The sequence below is a fragment of the Lynx canadensis genome, chromosome B1 (assembly GCF_007474595.2).
Source record: "Lynx canadensis isolate LIC74 chromosome B1, mLynCan4.pri.v2, whole genome shotgun sequence".
Lineage (NCBI taxonomy): Eukaryota > Metazoa > Chordata > Mammalia > Carnivora > Felidae > Lynx > Lynx canadensis.
In genome coordinates this window covers 127416228-127430650 of record NC_044306.2, presented here as the reverse complement: position 1 = coordinate 127430650, position 14423 = coordinate 127416228, and the positions used below count along the sequence as shown (strand labels likewise).

Here is a 14423-nt window from a genome sequence, read left to right as displayed (position 1 = left end):
TAAGATTTTTCCAGAATGAATTACTGTCTCTATGTATCATTACAACATACTCTGTAAGGGAAAGGCATTCATTAAATCCACCTCTGCCTTAACCTTGTCCTGTTCCCCAAAAGCATCTTGTCTCATCTTAGAATTCCTGTTCTCAGAAGATAAAAGAATTCGGGGCGCCTGGGTGGCTCAGCTGGTTTAGTGTCCGACTCAGTTTGGGCTCAGGTTGTGATCTCATGATTCACAAAATCAAGACTTGTGTTGGGCTCTGCAATGACAGTATGGAGCCTGCTTGTGATTCTCTCTCTCTCTCTCTCTGTCTCTCTCTTTCTCAGAATAAATAAATAAATTTTTAAAAAAAGAAAAAAAAAGAATTGGTCTGGTGACTTCTGAAATCATTTCTGCTCTATTATTCAATAACATAATTTACCTCCTAAACACTTTTTCTTTTTCTTACATGAAACCTAAGTCCAAAGGGGCACAGAGTTCATGGACTGAAAGTTACAGGGGCACAAACCATCTTTGTTCCCAAAATTAGCAACAAAAAAGGTACTAAGGTCAGAATAAGGTCACCTTCTCTGATAATCCCAGGTCACAGGATGGATTTACTATTTACAGCCTCTAAAGTAATGCAGAGAGTAATTTAGAGAGAATTTCTTGGTAAGATTAAAACACTTTCCTAGAATTTATCAAGAAGCAGGCAAGCAAAATGTATTTATTAGAATAATTTGTATATTTGGATTTTTTACATATTTTGAAAAATATATTAATCTAGAGAGGTGTGTTTTCCTCATGAAATCTAGAAAAAGGAGATTGCAGGTTTTTTTTAAGTTTCAATTTAAATTCCAGTTAACATACAGTGTAATTTTTTAAATTAAATTTGATTTTTTTTAAATTTATACCCAATTTAGTTACTATATAGTGCAACAATGATTTCAGGGGTAGATTCCTTAATGCCCCTTATCCATTTAGCCTATCCCTCCTCCTACAACGCCTCCAGTAACCCTCTGTTTGTTCTCCATATTTAAGAGTCTCTTATGTTTTGTCCCCCTCCCTGTTTTTATATTATTTTTGCTTCCCTTACCTTGTGTTCGTCTGTTCTGTGTTTTAAAGTCCTCATATGAGTGAAGTTATATGATATTTTTCTTTCTCTGACTAATTTTGCTTAACATAACACTCTCTAATTCCATCCACGTAGTTGCAAATGGCAAGATTTCATTCTGTTTGATCACCGAGTAATACTCCATTTTATATATATACCACATCTTCTTTATCCATCCACCCATCAATGGACATTTGGGCTCTTTCCATACTTTGGCTATTGTTGATAGTGTTGCTATAAACATTGGGGTGCGTGTGCTCCTTTGAAACAGTATACCTGTATCCCTTGGATAAATACCTAGTAGTGCAATTGCTGGGTCATAGGGTAGTTCTATTTTTAATTTTTTGAGGAACCTTGATACTGTTTTCCAGAGTGGCTCCACCAGTTTGCATTCCCACAGGCAATGCAAAAGAGATCCTCTCTCTCTGCATCCTCGCCAACATCTGTTGTTGCCTGAGTTGTTAATGTGAGCCATTCTGATAGCTATGAGGTGGTATCTCATTGTGGTTTTGATTTGTATTTCCCTGATGATGAGCAATGTTGAGCATTTTTTCATGTGTCTGTTGGCCATCTGGATATCTTCCTTGGAGAAGTGTCTATTCATGTCTTTTGCCCATTTTTTCACTGGGTTATTTGTTTTTTGGATGTTGAGTTTGATAAGTTCTTTATAGATTTTGGATACTAACCCTTTGTCTGATAGGTCATTTGCAAATATCTTCTCTCATTCCGTCGGTTGCCTTTTAGTTTTGCTGATTGTTTCCTTCGCTGTGCAGAAGTTTTTATTTTGATGAGGTCCCAGTAGTTCATTTTTGCTTTTGTTTCCCTTGCCTCTGGAAACGTGTTGAGTAAGAAGTTGCTTCGGCCAAGATCAAAGAGGTTTTTGCCTGCTTTCTCCTTGAGGATTTTGATGGCTTCCTGTCTTACATTTAGGTCTTTCATCCATTTTGAATTTATTTTTGTGTTGGGGTAAGAAAGTGGTCCAGGTTCATTCTTCTGCATGTCACTGTCCAGTTTTCCCCACACCATTTGCTGAAGAGACTGTCTTTATTACACTGGATATTCTTTCCTGCATTGTCAAAGATTAGTTGACCATGTGTTTGTGGGTCCATTTGTGGGTTCTCTATTCTGTTCCATATCTGAGTGTCTGTTCTTGTGCCAGTACCATACTGTCTTGATGATTACAGCTTTGTAATATGTCTTGAAGTCTGGGATTGTGATGTCTCCCACTTCGGTTTTCTTTTTCAAGATTGCTTTGGCTATTTGGGATCTTTTCTGGTTCCATACAAATTTTAGGATTGTTTGTTCTAGTGAAGAATGTTGGTGTTATTTTGATAGGGATTGCATTGAATATGTAGATTGCTTTGGATAATATTGACATTTTAACAATATTTGTTCTTCTGATCCAGAAGCATGGAATATTTTTCCATTTTTTTGTGTCTTCTTCAATTTCTTTCATAAGCTTTCTATAGTTTTCAACATATAGTGTAATATTAGTTTCAGGTATACATATTAGAATAGTAGAATATTAGAATCAGGTGTAATATAACGATTCAACACTTCCATACAACACCCAATGTTCATCACAAGTGCACTCCTAGTAAAAGGAGATTTTGGAGAATAAGAATGTGTCAGAAAACTTCCCAGACTATACAAAGGACTAATAATAGCAAACACTGACACCTATGCCTACCATGTACCTGGTACTCAGTGTTTTAATTTGCCAAGGTCTTGAGGTCAACAAACAGAAATCCAGTATTTGAGTCAGCCTGTGTACCTTCAGAGTTTTTGCTATTAATCACTACATTCAATTGTCTCATAAATATATCACTAAAGTGATACATATTTACATACCTATGTTTCTCAGTCTATCAGGCTTCTACCCTTTGTTGACACCATTTCTTAGGATTCTTCAACTTCCTTTAGCCTGACTATACACATCAAGTAAATTTTTGATCTAAATTCTTTCTCCCAAGCAGGTTTTTTCATCATTTCATTCTAAAAGTTGATTTTGCATGCCTTTATATAAAACATTGAAGATTTCTGGCAGAATTCTTTCAGACTAGGCTGTAATGCAGAGAGGAAATTGCTTAGAAGAAAGGAAATCAGGAAATCTTGGTTCTGCTGATACCACTAACATCTGCTGCCTTGTGTCTATAAGGGAAAAAGTGCTCTAATGGAAGAAAAATTCTATGTGATGACCACAGAAATTAGATGAAGCTTCAAATCTTAAAGCACACTCTTATACAAGAATATTTTTTAAAGTTTTTATAAGCAAAGGAAAAGCCGTTTTCATCTATTGCAAAGTAACAAGAAGGTCCAGAAAACAATAAGCAAAGTGATGCTAGAAAAAACTTTTTTGGCCTCCAATATGCAGTTTTGCTATATAAGTACTTTGGTTCTTCATGAGCCTTAGCCATATGGAGAGAAAAGATCAGTTGTTTCCAAAATGCTGGGACCTAATCCATGAAGGATGGAAATGGTATGTTTTCTAGTACATACATTTGTTTTTAGTATGTACATTTTTTGATATAGCAGTTTTAATAGCTCATGGGAAGCTATGGGCCTCAATTAGGATGAACCACCATAGTCTGGGGAAAAGGTCCAGAATTATCAGCATCAGTCTGGGTTTTGGAGCCATTTATAGAAATGGTTAACTTGTCGTCTATGGGCACCAACTGAAAGAAGATGTGTAAATGTAATTCTGCAAAGAATTGCTTTCTAAATATTAACACAGTCCCTGTGGCTTATGTAACAAATATTAGACACAACAGTGCTGTGATCACAGGATCTTTGTACAATTGCTTGCTAGGCATGTTGCCCATTTGGCTATTCCTTTTCTTCCTCAAAATCCATTTGGTTTCCTCTCAAAGTGCTTTGTTCTTTCAAAGGGAGAAACCTGCCACAATTAAATACTTCAATTAAATTAAGAAATTAAAAATATACACATAAATGAGTAATTACCATGAGAATAGCACTCAATTAAGATTCATGCAACCAACATGTAATGCACACTGGTCACCAGCACTGTAAGATGTCTCCTATGAAGATTTGTTCTTATGATCTGTGCTTTTTGGTATCTAGTAAGAATACTTGCAAAGAAAAAAACCAAATGAGACAATTTTCAGGTTTCCATCACTATCTAAGTTAAAAGATTCTTTGATAGGCAGATGCAAGTATTCCCTTTTCTATGCAGATCTATCCCTTTATTTATTAGGTTTTTTTGTTAAAATGTTCTCTAAATTTGATGCAACACTTGAAAGCAGATTCACTAATGTTTGGCAGATGTATTCTTGTATTTCTTGTTTCGCAAAATGTATATTCTAATGAATTTATATTTTGGGGGTTTTAGTGATTCATGAAATATTGAGCGACCTAATTAAATTTCTGAAATAAACCAGACTGAGGAGCAGATCTTAGCTTCATGGAGGCTTGCTTACTCATTGCAGACATTTTGTAAGATCTAATTTGGAAAGACAGGCTTTCTTTTCTGCAAATAAATAGAAATGCATATGAAACCTTATGTTATATTGACTTAAACTTCATGTTAAAATGTTACTATGTTTTTGTAAATGTTCCAAATCAAATCTTTGTTTTTCATTCTGTTTCTTTGGATGTGGTGGTAGTCCTACAACAATTTTGAATCTCTACTTTTTTCCTGTTTGAAAACAGCTGATGAGAGAGAAACACACTTTGGACCTCAGCAAAGCCTCTTCAGTTACACAGCTTGAGTCAAGCAGTCTTCTGACACATGTCAACCGCCCAGATGAAGTCACTGTTCGTGGTCCATTTTTTCCGTTTTAGCAAATGCAAAGCATTACATTCTTTTCGGAAAATCAAAGGCATCTTTTATCAAAGTCAAACACCTCTTCTAACAGCCTTTGAATTCCAAAAAGTGAAGTTTGAACTTGAAGCCAGTGTTTAGTTTTTAGTTCTTATTCTCTGGATTCTGTTTATTAAGCCCTGTTTACAAATTCCAAGAGTAAGGATAGCAAAATTCCTGAAAAATGTGCTTTAAAAAATACATGTTCAAGCTCCTTCCTGTCTTCTCTTAGGAGTTATATGATGAAAATGCTCAAGTTAAACATGTGGCTCTTTCTCCAGAAAAATTGCAATTCTTATATGTCCTTTACTTCAAGTTCTAAAAATTGCTTTCTGTTTGTTTATTATTCATATCTAGTTTAAATCCTATAGTTAACATTTCCCAACTTGTTCTTTCCACTTGCATGTCATCCTTGCACAGGGGCCATGCTAATCTTCTCTGTATCGTTCCAATTTTACTATATGTGTTGCCGAAGGGAGCACCCAACTTGTTCTTTCCAAAGAGCTGGGTAAGCATGACATATTCACAGCACATGTTAGTAGCCCAAGCCCCACTGAAGGGACAGTAGAAGTATGTAAAAGGTATAGTCAGCAAGGACAAAGAGAAAGGGGAGAAGCAGAGTCTAGGAAACATTTCAAAAAACGTTTTGGCAGACAGTGAGCAAATGGAGGAGTGACACCTCATCAAACCCATGGAATCAGTTATGACCCAAGGTTCCCTAAAAGTGAGGAGGAGGGCGTATACTAAGGAGATGCCATCTCAGTAACTGTGAGGAACCCAGGAGACACCAGGACTCCAAGACCCAGAGAAGTGGACTTGTGATTCAGGACTGAAAACAAGGGGATTGGTTAAAAGTCAGTAGAGACCTGGTGGCCCTACCCTTCTCAACCCCCAGACTCCTGCCCACCTACCACCCCTCAGTCTTAAAAAGAAAAGGAGTGGGGAGAATCTTGGGAAAACAGAGACCATGTAGGATATGGGATATGAAATTGAGTATTCTGTTCGCTGAATAATTTTCTTACAGATATGTAGTTTTGGAAAACAATTTTCATTAAAATTTAAATAAAGTGAGAAAATTGTAGTCAGTTCAAATATTTAGTGTGCTTATTTCATAATAATGATAGTTGTGGAGCTGTTTAATGCACATGGCAAATTTGTAATGCAGATATAATTTAGACCCATTGTACAAATGAGAAAATTATGGCTTGTAGTGTAAGTTTGCCCAAGGTCATACAGCTATTAGGACGTAGCTAGCACTCAAACTCAGCTCTGTTGATTAAAAGCCTATACTTTTACAATGCCACCAAAATGCTTCACAGAGTTTTGGTTTATAACCACAGAGAGAAGATTCTTCAGGATAAGGAAAAAAGTGTTGTGGAACATTCCCTACAAGCTTAGAACTTCCCATTACTTCATTATTTAACTAAGTTAATCAACTTGAATGTTTATTTATTTTGAAAGAGCGAGAGAGAGAGAGGAGAGAGAGTGAACATACATGCCTGAGGTGGGGGAGGGGCAGAGAGAGAAGGAAAGAGAGAATCCCAAGCAGGCTCTGAGGCCTGACACGGGGCTCAATCTCACAAACTGTGAGATCATGACCTGAGCCAAAATCAAGCCACCCAGGCACCCCAAGGCACCTCAAGAATCAACTTGAAATCTAAAGGTTTAGTATAAATACTTTCAAATATTAGTTTTTCCTAAAGCTGAAAATACACGAAATTAAATTTAGAAATACAAATCAAACTGAACTATGTGAGTCAATCTTATCAAGTGCTTCTTTTTTCTGTCATTTCCTCTGAGACTATTTGTCTCTGTGCCTAAAGTGTTCTGGACTTATTGTCCCCTGATCAAAGTTGTGCTCTGGCTAATAGTTGGGACCAAAGTATTTATTTATTTATTTATTTATTTATTTATTTTATTTAAAAAAAAATTTTTTTTTTCAACGTTTATTTATTTTTGGGACAGCGAGAGACAGAGCATGAACGGGGGAGGGGCAGAGAGAGAGAGAGACACAGAATCGGAAACAGGCTCCAGGCTCTGAGCCATCAGCCCAGAGCCTGACGCGGGGCTCGAACTCACGGACCGCGAGATCGTGACCTGGCTGAAATCGGACGCTTAACCGACTGCGCCACCCAGGCGCCCCATGGGACCAAAGTATTTAATGTGATGTCTACCCATTTACATATTATCTTAAGATATTTTAAAAATCTTTTACCAACTTTTATTATTCTTCGTCAGGTAGTCCAAATAGCAATTTGTATGTTCACCTATTGATTTGAGAGGTTCCTGTTTTCTCTATATGAACGGTTGGGCAGAGCCATCCCTCGGGAGAGTTGAGCTGAGGTGAGGGGTAGAGAATTGGGTAAGAAAGGTGAGAACATGGATGGATTTGTGGAAAGATCTAGAAGGGAAAGATCTTACATTTTGCTTTTGTCCACCTCCCACACCCAGCAGGTTTTAGCTGGTTAAATAAAATGAAAAGTATAGCAAGCATACTAGTAAAGAGGGGGAAAAATCTTCATAACAAAATGCTTTGTGAAGATAACATGCAAACGGAGGAGGGGCAGTGTCACCCGGTGATGTTAAGGAGGGAGGTGAAGTCCCTGAATGTATTCTAGTCTTACAGCCTATTAGCAGCAACTGAGAAGCTGTTCCTTCACCATGTCACCATGTGCTTTCCCAATTGGGAAGACCCTCAAAATTATCAGCCTGGGCTGACCACCCCAGGCCACTCTTTACTAGAAACTGCTTAAAAATACTCTACGTCAATTATGATGCACATCTTTTCCTTCCTTTCCAGCTTCATAGTATCCGCTCAACAGATTCCTGACAAAGTGTGTTAGGTGTTAAGGTACACAGTCTGTATGTAAGATGCTGTAAAATTCAACCTTTTAAAAGACCAACAGTGAAACCCAGAAAGCATGTTACAATGCATTGCGTGATAACCATTCTTTTCAAATTTTTTCTGCGCTATCTTTCTTTTTCTATCTCATTTTCTCCTTCCTGTAGAGATATTTTTTAACATTTCACAGTAAAAGTACATTTTTTTTAGTGCGAAAAAGAAATTCATTATGCTGGTGGTGGTAAATTTGTTACTTTATCAGCAAAATACTTAATCTACAATGTCACTGTGAAAAATTTGTGATTACATGCCACAGATGAAGTGATTAATTTAGCTCTGTTACGTATGCAATAAATATTCAGGCAAAACGAGAGAACAGAGAGCTTTCTTCGATTCATCTGTCATTTTTCTTTTTTACCCACAGTAAATATTTTGTACATAGATCTTGGCACAACCTTTATTTTTTTGTGGGGTATAAATTCCTGAAAAAGAATTCCTGAGTAATTGGTTATGTAAATTTTAAATAATACCCATTGCCAGACTGACATACAGAAAGTTTTCACAAATTTATTCTGTGGCTAATTTGAACTAATGCTATTATTTTATTCTTTTCCTATCTCATGGATACAAAATATTTCACAGTGCTTTTGTTTGTTTGTTTGTTTGTTTGTTTTGTTTTGAGAGAGAGAGAGGGAGAGAGAGAACACGCACGCACGAGCTGCAGAGAAAATCTTAAGCAGGCTCCACGCTAGTACAGAGTCCTATTCAGGGCTCAGTCCCACGACTCTGGAATCATGACCTGAGCCAAAATCAAGAGTCAGGCAAACGCTCAACCGACAGACCCACCCAGGCACCCCCATCACAGTGTTTTAAATTTGCATGTCTTTGGTCACAGATAAGGTTGAACATAGGTGAGCATCCTATTTTTTTCACTGTTTTTATTTATTCTTTTGTAAATTCCCTGCATTTTTTTTCTATGGGGGTTTTTGTCTTTTCTTCTTATTGATTTTCAAGACTCCCTTTATATGTGTTATAGACACACTGTAGAATTACTCTTTCCCATCTTTGTTGTGGGTTCACAGCAGACAGCGTGCTCTATTCTACCATTTGACTTACGGCTTGGCCATGTGATATCCTGTGTCCAATATAATAAGAGCAGATGGGATACAACCAGAAGCTTTAAATACGCTCACACATTTGGATTTCCCTTTTGTATTCCTGTGCTCTGCCCCAGAAAACAACGCACCCTGGGTAGCCACTGGTCCCAGAATGAAAACACAGGAAGCCTGAAACATAACTACCCCAGCTACGCTGTAGACCTCTGAATGTCTAACACGTTTGTTGTAAGCCACTAAGAATTTGATATGTAGCATTTTGGCAGCACTACCTGACTAATATAGTGCTGTGAGGTCCTTCTCTAAATGCCAGGGTGATCCTGTCAAAAAATGACAAAAAGAAAAGAAATCTTGAAGTAAAAAATAAAATCACACATAGAAAATGTACTGCTTTTTTTCAACAAAATAGGTATCCTAGGAATACCTTGCCCAGAAATAGTTGTCAAGGTTGGCCAGAGAAGTGACAGCTTCCAGCAAACCAGCCAATGTAGCAGAGTATATAAGAGGCGAAGTCAGATCAATATTTTTTCAAGAAATATGTAGGAGGTATTGCATTGGTTAGGGTTCTCCAGAGAAACAGAACTAATAAGACATACATATCGAAATTTATTAGAAGGAATTGGCTCATGCAGTTATGGAGAGTGCAAAGTACAGAGTCTTCAGGGTGGTCTGGCAGGCTAGAGAGTCAAGAGAATAGGTGTTACACTTACAGTTCAAAGGCCATCTGCTGTAGAACCAGAAAAAACCAATGCTGCAGATGAAACCCAAAGGCCATCTTCTGGAGAATTCTCTCTTGCTCAAGGAAGCTGGTTTTTTTGGTCAGACCTTCAACTGATTGGATGAACACAGCCACTAATGTGGTCATTAGGGCAATTCACTCTACTCAAAGTCCATGGGTTTACATGTTAATTGCAGAAATACCCAGAATAATGTTTGACCAGATATCTAGGCACCCCATGGCCCAGTCAAGGTGACACACAAAATTAACCATCACAATCATTTTCAGATTAATATTGACTATAAGGCCAAACATGGTATTTTAAGGTCAACATGAATCCAGGGTAACCAGGGTCTATAGCAAGACAAGCATGATATAAGGGCATTGAAATCATGGACATGAGGGAGACTGGGTCAGCCTGAGTCCAATCAGACCACACACACAAGTTATTTTAACAAAGAGAACTTAAGAAAAAGAAATACTGGGGCACCAGAGTGGCTCAGTCAGTTAAGCATCCAACTCTTGATTTTGGCTCAGGTCATGATCTCGTGGCTTGTGAGTTGGAGCCCCACGTGGGGCTCTGCACAATCATTCTCTACTTGGGATTCTCTCTCTCTCTTTCTCTGCCCCTCCACTGCTCACGCGCTCTCTCAAACTAAATAAATAAACTTAAAAAAATAGAAAAAAATACTAACTAGGTTTTGAAGTACTGAAAGGGCAAACAAAATTACCTTAAGATGCCATGGATTTAGCATAGCAAGAAGCAGTTACCATCTCTGGCCTGGAAGAACAAAGGGAAAGGGGTTGAAGTTATTTAAACTTACAAGCTTGAAGCAAATGCCCATACTGCTGAAACTCAGACCCCCGAGTCCACTAAAATGCAGACCTCTACAGAGGGACACTAGTCAGCTGGTGTTAGTGTACCTGCGAGGACAAGTGAGCCTGATCCTCTGAGTGTTGGAAAAACCGAGAACTAGAATCCAGGGCTATACTGGGAGGAACTGCCACCTCCAGGATGAAGTGTTGCTAGGTGACGCGCAGAAATACAGCAAGCAAACAGAAATAACAGCAAAGTGTAAGCTCCTCTTGGCTCCTCCCACGTGAGGTCTCTCTCTAGCGCCCTCTCTCTGCAGAGCCTAGATAGGCGGCTAGCTGGCCAAGGGAAAAGGTATTTCGCAGAATCCCAGCCCAGTTCCAGCTCAGTCGATGAGGGAGGGTTGTAGCTGGGAGACATTAGCTTAATAACATGCACAGAGTAGTCCTTGAGAGCCATGATCTCGAAAGTGGAGTACGTATACTGGGGGTATGCATAAGACAACACTAGGAAATGGAAAGAAATCAATTTATATTTTGTATCTAAAAACAAGAAAGAAGAAGAAAGAAAAGAAAGAAAGAAAGAAAGAAAGAAAGAAAGAAAGAAAGAAAGAAAGAGAAAGAAAGAAAAAGAAGAAAGAAAGGAAGTGAGAAAGAAAAAGAAAAAAACTATTAATATTTAAATCACAGATTGCTAGTGAAAACTCTCTTTGGGAATATTAAGATGGGGGAAAATGAATATAAAGAGGAAAAGAATCTAAACAAAACAGCAGGAGGGAAACAGGTCTTGCTCAAATACAATACTCATGTGTGCATGGGGGCACCTGGGTGGCTCAGTCAGTTAAGCATCTGACTTTGGCTCAGGTCATGAATTGGAGCCGCACATCAGGCATCGTGCTGATAGTGCAGAGCCTGCTTGAGATTCTCTCTCTCTTTCTGCCCCTCCCCCACTCACGCTTTCTCTGTCTTCAAATAAATGAATAAACTTAAGAAAAATACTTATGTGTGCAGTGGCAAAGGAAAAGAATAGCAGTAATTGAGAACTTCTTGTACAAGTAGGACACATTTGGATTAGATTTGTATTAGAGTCTTTGAATTATTTTTTGGATTTGAGAATCATATGACCTGCCCCAGTCTCAAATATGCTAGTTATTTTTCTAATCTTGTCTACTATTGTAGTAGCAGTTAAAAGATAAAGGACAACAGAGAGAAAGGTGATGGGCTGCTAGGGACAGAAGGAAGACTTTCCTAAGAAAAACACTTTTGTATTAAGTTAATCTCTATCAGAGCTAGAGTCCTAGAGATGATCATCAGTACACGAGCTTGAAGTAGGACAGAGGCCAAACCACAAAAGGTCTCACATGGCTTGATGGAAAGAAAATAAAGACGCCTGTAAAGACTGCAAGTATCCCTTTTTCCTTGAGAACTCTCCCAGGTGCTAGTATCATGCTCTGCCAATGTTTCTTATGTATGTACATAGAACTATACATAGAATTAAGCGTTGGTGGTATATTTAAGGACAAGCACATACCCATCAGTGGTCTTCAAGAGCAACTAAGAGATCCCTTTAGATTCTGTCTTTAAGAATTTAGACATAAACCAAGTTGATAACCCTTTACTGAACACAACTAGCCAAAGTTCAAGATGAGAAGGTAAGGGGAAAAAGAAAAGTATTCCAGGCAAAAGGGAAGGTTTGAGTGAAGACTTTAATATGCAAAACACAGGAGGCTGGCAGGGTGGAGAGGAGGGATGGTGGTGGAGAGACACCTGTCTGAGAGGGCCTAACCCACCTGACAGAAATGCTAGGGAGTTTATTCCCCACGGCAGGAGGAATCTCTGAAGGATTCTAAGGAGCTGACAGGAGTACATTTTTGTGTGTGTGAAAAATCACTCTGGCCAGTATGGATTGGAGGAATAAGAGAACTAGGTGGAGGAAAAACCAGTGAAATTGTAAAGGCTGAACAGCATTATGGAGTCTCTTCCATAACACCACGTCTCTATATGAATCTACCGGGCCTATGGTAACAGCATAAGCGAAGTATTTGTTCACTTGGCTTTTAAGGTGTTGATCAGGCAGTTTGGCTTCAGGGAGTATCTTTTATACAGAAACCTCAAATTACACAGGCTTATGGGAGAAAAAGAATTATATGGGTCCGCCAGTAGTTCTGCTTCAGAGGCTACTTGACCCAGTGCTGAGTGATATCAAATCTATCCCCAGCTCTGCTTCCTCTAAGTGAGCTCCATTCTTAGGCTCCCAGCTGTTCCCAGATTCCCCTTCTGGGTGAAAATATCTGGGCAGGTATAAGCCAAAAGGTCTTTTGCCACCAAATTCAGCAGAATTGAGGCTTTTGTTTCTCAGAAGCCTAGCAAACACTTTCTAGAACTTGCTGGATGACTGCAGGACCAACTCTTCCATTAGGGGCAGCAAGGGCCAGTGCCTAGGGCCCACAGCACTTTCCTGCCCCCATGAAAATGTTTAATATCCTTTAGAATCAGATAGAAATAAACTTCTGGTTCAAAGAAAATGTTTGATAGATTATCTTAATATATTCATCTTTATACCAGTGCAAGAATTAAATATAGTTGTTAATTTTTTTTTTTATAGAAGAAAGAGTCCACAAAAATCATAATGCAGTAAAGGCTGACTGGCTTATGTGCTCATCTCTGAACCAATCACTGAGGCTAGAATGGCGGCATATGATGATCAGGGGAAAATCAATAAAGGCTCACTTGACTGCTATGGATCAATCCTTCTCCAACCGCTTGGCTGGAAAACCATGCTTGGGTACAGTTTCAGGCCATTCCCAGAAAGGAGAAGATGATGCTGGGTAGCAAATAACAGATGCCCAACATAGCTGGGTAATGAATTTTACTTTCTGATGACACAAGGATTTGGATCATTCTTTCCTGCTGCCTCTGAAAGCTCCAGACAACGTCTGAGATACTTCCCATTATGCACGGTGCTGTATTTTATTGTTCTCTTAGCAATTCCAAATTTTTAGTGTCAGATCTTTGAGAAAAGAAATTTCCCAAGCATAGTTTCAGTGATTATATGATATCAGGCCTGTTAGATGTGAAAGCAATGCTTTTTTAGTTTATCATAAAAATAATTTTAATTGAAGAAGGTAATGGGCTTTGCTATTTCTCATCTATCCAGTACTCCCTTTTCCCATTCCATGGACTTCTTTTTTTTTTACTTATTTATTTTGAGAGACAGACAGAGAGGCAGAGAGATATATAGAAAGAGAAGTCCAAGCAGGATTCATGCTTCTAGTGCAGAGCCCAATACAGGGCTCGAACTCATGAAGCATGAGATCATGACCTGAGCTGAAACCAGGAGTCAGATGCTTAACTGACTGAGCCACCCAAGTGCCCTTCATTCCATGAATTTCTGGTTGGGTTCCCACCCCATTGCTCCACCTTCCCCAACACAGAGGCAGATATATGAATTGTGTGAAGTCAATCTGAATTGTTAGCTTTTCTATAAATGATTATTCTAATTCATTTAATGAAAATAAGTGGCTCTACAACTGTGCTGGGACATCTTAGCTGAACCCAAGCTAGGATTCAGAGTCTGACTGTAGGCTGTTGGGTCATTGAGCCTGGCCGTCATCTGAGATACTGATCTCAATGATTTCAGAAGCTTGGGAGGAGAATGTTTTTGTATCAATCTATCAGTGAATGACAGTAGACACTTGGGAAGATGGAGAATACAACCTGGTTCTTTATTCTCCTTGCTTTGCCCAGATCCAGATCTATGGGACTGTGGGAAGCAGCGAACAGGACTATTTTCATAAACAGCCTTGTGAGTACACTCTGGATTCCTGTCTGGATTCCTAGTGTCAAAGTATAATACTGAATTGGGATGAAGGAAGGATTCTCCCTATTTCTTTGTGGGATGCAACATGGCTCCAGTGCCCAGAAAACTGAAATATACACTATGCAATGTGCTAGACTCAAGATTTTTCAATCATAGGACCATCAGGACAGGCACTCTTGTCCAGGGTAGCATCATGCTCACGTTC

The 14423-nt window shown here is 38.7% G+C and overlaps 1 non-coding gene across 1 annotated transcript; it reads right to left on the bottom strand.

Moving 5' to 3' along the window:
- Positions 1–5284: 5284 nt before the first annotated feature.
- Positions 5285–5392, bottom strand: LOC115513139. Its single transcript, XR_003968565.1, has one exon. It is a non-coding gene; the product is annotated as a U6 spliceosomal RNA (small nuclear RNA).
- Positions 5393–14423: the final 9031 nt, after the last annotated feature.